Genomic DNA, 5018 nt, shown 5'->3' with positions numbered 1-5018 from the left:
TACCTCAGAGGAGAAAGGCTGGAGAAGAAAGTGCAACCTACACCCCAGGAGAGGTGAGGAACTTGGCCAAGCAGTGTCAGGATCTGGAGCAGGGCCCAGCCAAGGTCCCGGGGAGGCGGGCCGGGGAGGCGGGCCCTCGGCGCCCTGGGTGCCCTGGGCAAGGGGGGAGGAAGTGGCTCGGCCCACTCCAGGAGGAGAGCTGGAGGTGGGCGAGGAAGACCAGGGGGTCCCGTCTGGGTGAGGAGACACCTGTATGGGGGGTCCCCTCCACTGGGTGAGGAGGAGTGCGGGCTTCGGGGGACTCTGTGTGAGGCCGGGCGCCAGGGTGCGGAGGTCCCAGTGGGCCAGAGAGTGGGGGGGAGCAGGCGGAGCCCAGCCTGCGAGGATTTGGGGGCCAGTCCCAGATCCAGCCACAGAGGCTACTCAGGAGTCCCTTAAACAAGGGTAGCAGCACCCTCCAGCCGCCTCCCCCAGAGCATCCCTCCAGGTTCCTCAGCCCCCACCACCCCTCATCCAGGGGCCGCCTCACCCCAGGAATAAACCCAAAGGGGAACCGCATCGCTCACCACCAGGACCGTCCTCACCTGCAGGTGGCGCGTGTTCTAGTGAATATGCATCAGCCTTGTGCTGGGGGAAATAAAGGAAAGGACGCCGTCCATACTTCCAGAGCTTCTTGCTCTCGGCGCCCAAAACAGAGGTTCCAGGGCGCCTGGGTGGGTCAGCCCCTTAGGCATCAGACTCTTGACTTCGGCTCAGGCCATGATCTCAGGGTTGTGGGATCAAGCCCCATGTCAGGCTCTGCGCTTAGCAAGGAGTCTGCTTGTCCCTCTCCCTCTGCTCCTCACCCCCCCCCTAATAAATAAATAAATCTTAAAAAAGAATTAGGGTTTCCAAAACCCTGAAACAGTGACCAAAGGAAAGTGCCTCCTCCTTCCCAGAACCTTAATCTTCAAACAGAGGCAAGAATTCTCCGAAATGGAGAAGGTGGGGCCTACTCAGCCACCCGAGGGCTGAGTGCACAGGTGATTGGCCCATAAAGCCACTGGTCTCAGGGAAAGGGGCACCGCTGCCCTCACCTGATAGTGCTGAGATTCCTCTGAACCCTAAGTTGGGGTGCAGGTGGAGGCAGGGGAGAGACGGATGGTGGCAGGACTCGGAAGGGACAGAGTCCACACTGACTACTAAGACAGCATAGAAACTGGAGCAGAAAGAATTGTTCCAGATCTCAGAAAGAACCTCCAACTGAGGAAAACCTAAAAATCACATTGACCTTGCCATCACACGCCTCCATCAGGCATGGACCAAAGGCATTAGCTGAGCACGTCCTTTGTCCCAGGTGCTATTGTGGGCAGTGGAAGAGGGGCCCAGCCTAGAGGACAGAGCCAAAAGTCCTAGAGGCAAAGGAGACAGGCAGGAGTTGAAAGGATGGCTGCAGTGACAGAACCGTAGGGGAGGGGCAGCTGGGTGTTTGATTTATGTCTGTTCCAGCAGTCCTAGGCTGTCTTCCCTGCCTCAAGCTGGGATTTTCCCAGATGTGCATCTGCTTGAGGGAAAGAAGGGCGGGTGCAGGGGAGGGTCTCCATGTCCTTGCATCTGGTCCCAAGAGCAATCCCTTCCCCTTTCTCCCCGTGCTATTCACTGCCTGCTGGGGAGAGAGGGTGGGAGGCTGGGGGAAATGCCAGGGCCCCCAGATAATCACCAGGTAATGAAAAGAACTGGCCCAGGGCTGGGGGGAATGCAGAGGACGCAGAGTTGGGGCCATAAATCTCTCCTGGAGGAGGGGGTACAGAATGGGGGGACCTGGCAGTTGGAGCCCATCCAGGTGATTTCACACGAAGTATCTGAACCTTGAGGGGTGGAAGGAGGGAGGTGGAGAGGAGGCAGGGGTGTGAGACAGAGAGACAGGGGAAGAGGCTGGAAGAGCCAGGGGATAAGAGAAGCAAGGAAGAGAGGTGGGGGGGGTGGCAAGAGAGGGAGCGGGATGGGGGAGGCAGCTAAGGGAGACAGGCCGGAGCTGCGGATGGAGAAGCTAAAAGGCGCACACGGTGAACCTCATAAAGAGGTGATGGGAAGAGACACCCTCAGAGATGGAGGGAGGGACGCAGGGAGGGAGACGGGGAGAAGGAAGAGCTGATGGCAGTCACAGCCCTGGAAAGAACTCAGACCAAAATACATCTGGAGGCAGACAGACCGACAGACAGACAGACAGATCTGCCCGACAAAGATGAAGGTGAAGGAGGCAAAGTAGGAACAAAGAAAACAGGGATGCGGCGAGGAGGGGGGAGCGAGCGAGACAAAGAGAGAGAAGGAGGCAAGTGTGGAGCAGGAGGAGGGAGCGAGGCCGGGGAGGGGGATATATATTTTCTTTATGATCCTCTTCAATCTCACTCGGCTGCTGCTGAGCCGGTTCCCCTCTCAGGTGCTGCTTGGTGGTGGATGTGCCCAGAAAGCTGATAGGGTGCGGCTGCTGCCGGAGCTGCCCCCAGGCTTCCTCCCAGTGCCAACCTGGGGAGCTCAGGGACCCCTGCATGGACATAAAAACCACCTCCCTTGCCCCCTCCCCCAAAATGCTGCAATCGAAGAGGCCTGAGGCTCGGCCCTAAATTTTCCAGAGTTAATGTAGCCTGGCACAGCCGGCGCAAGGGGGAGAGAGAAAGAGAAACAGAGGTGGGCAGACCAGAGAGGAGGACAAGCTCTGGAGAAAGTGCTGGGGACAGACTTTGGGCAGGGATCACGGTGACAAGAGCGAGGAGGCGTTAAGGACTGGGGCGATGTCTGCACTGGGAGCTACAGAGGCGCCGTAAGTACAAGCAAAATTAGGTGTTGGTGACTGTCCTTTAATCTGGAATCGACAATATAGACGCCTTCTGAGCAGTCACGATCAGTGCCTTCAAGCAACCTCCACTCAAGGGCCCCCACAGATGTCCTATGAAACCCACAGAAGGAGAAGCTGAGGCAGAGAACAGCGCCTCGAGGCCAACGTCCACGTGTGAACCCAGGCTTTAAGGGACCAGCGATGAAGCACCCAGTCAAGTTTCTGAAGACCTAAGACAGCATGGCAAGCTGGCTCCTGCCCTCTCCCCAGCTTTCTTGGGGCTCTGCAAAGGCCAGCTCCCCAGCTCCTCTCAGGGCCAGGGGAGACCCTAAGAACATTAATTCAAGCAATCATTTTTTTTTAAGATTTATTTTTTTATTCATGAGACACACAGAGAGACACAGGCAAAGGGAGAAGCAGGCTCCCTGCAGGGAGCCTGATGTAGGACTCGAATCCACACCCCAGGATCATGCCCTGAGCTGAAGGCAGCGCTCAACCTCTGAGTCCCCAGGTGCCCCTAATTCAAGCAATCTAGAGGGGAGATTTGCCCACCCCTTCCCGGCCACCCACATATTAAGGTCCCAGAGCCAGATGCCTGGTTATAGCTAGAGCCCGAGGAGTCTGTAGCAGCAGGAAGCTTATCAGGGCAGCTGGTGGCTCATTCGGTTAAGGGGCTGACTCTTGATTTCGGCTCAGGTCATGATCTCAGGGACCTGGGATCGGGCCCTACGTCAGCACGGAGTTGGCTCATCTCTCTCGTGCACCACGCTCTCTCTCTCTCTCAAATAAATTTATTTTTTTTAATTTTTTTTTATTTATTTACGATAGTCATACAGAGAGAGAGAGAGAGAGGCAGAGACACAGGCAGAGGGAGAAGCAGGCTCCATGCACCAGGAGCCCGACGTGGGATTCGATCCCGGGTCTCCAGGATCGCGCCCTGGGCCAAAGGCAGGCGCCAAACCGCTGCGCCACCCAGGGATCCCTCTCTCAAATAAATTTTAAAAAAAAATTTTTTTTAAAGGAAGAACCTTATCACGGCTGGTTTGGGCCTCCAAGAGCTAAGTTCAGAGGCTGCGGGACAAGGACTGGGTCACTAACTCTTCCTGCGCACACTGCGAAGGGGTAGGTGGGCGGCCACCAGGGAACCAAGGCAGAGGACCCCACAAACCAGGGAGAAGGAGGCCTCACTCCCCGGAGTCCCTGACAGCAGCGAGGTAGGTCAACGTGTCTGGAAGAGCCACCAAAGTTGGGCAGCGCGGGCTGCGGGCCAGCCCAAGGAGCCCCGGCGTGCCCAGGGGGGCCGGGCCCACTAGGCCGCGGAGGCTCCGCAGCAGGGGGGGCGCTCGCCCAGCCAGCTCGGGAGGCAGGAGCCGCGACTTAGGAGCCCGGAAGGCCATCGATCAGAGTCGCCCTGGCAACCGGGCTGAGCCCGAGACAGACAGCACGTCGATAATGAAATCATCGTTAAATGACTTCAAGCCCTAATTAATAATCCGGGCCAACCGAGGCCATGCCTGACTGGGGTCGGGGGGAGGGGATGTCATTGTTGGGGGAGCATTGGAAGCTTCTGGACAATTAATCAATTAATCCACTCACTCAATAATTGGCTCCTTTGTCCTCTGCCGTGCCCCCTCCCCCACCCCATCCACCTCTGACTGTGGGGAGGGTTAGATGAGATGCGGGGCTAATCGGTTCCAAGGGCCACAGGGCCTCCCTCTCTCCTCTTTATCCACCTGTCTGTTTCCTCCACCAACTCACAAAAGGCGTCCACGAGGTTGGACTTCCCTGTGCTCTTCTACAAGACCCACCGAAGAGTGAATTTTTTAGAATCTGGAACCCTAGCTGCCCAGATACCTCCCCATACCCCCCACTCCTTACCCTAGTTCATCCCCACCCACGTGCTCACGCACACAGAGACACCAGGCAACCCACAGCCACCCTGAGTGAAGAGCACTGAACTGAGAGTCATGGGAGTCACGAAAACACCAGTCACACCAGCCCACCATTAGGTGACTGTGGGGTGGGTTATGCTCCCTCTCCAAGGCCTCAGTTTCCCCGTCTAGTGTCTAGTACCCGAGGAGATCCTTCCCATCCTGTTATCTATTATTCTAATCGCGGGACCTGGATCAACTCCCAGTCCTCTCTACTCAGTTTCTTTACCTCCGAGAGGGAAGAGGGGGATTGGAAGGAGTGCCAGGTGCTG

The sequence above is a fragment of the Nyctereutes procyonoides genome, unplaced genomic scaffold (assembly GCF_905146905.1).
Source record: "Nyctereutes procyonoides isolate TBG_1078 unplaced genomic scaffold, NYPRO_anot_genome, whole genome shotgun sequence".
In the NCBI taxonomy this organism is placed as follows: domain Eukaryota; kingdom Metazoa; phylum Chordata; class Mammalia; order Carnivora; family Canidae; genus Nyctereutes; species Nyctereutes procyonoides.
The sequence above is the reverse complement of the archived record's forward strand: the minus strand, read 5'-3'. Positions refer to the sequence as shown.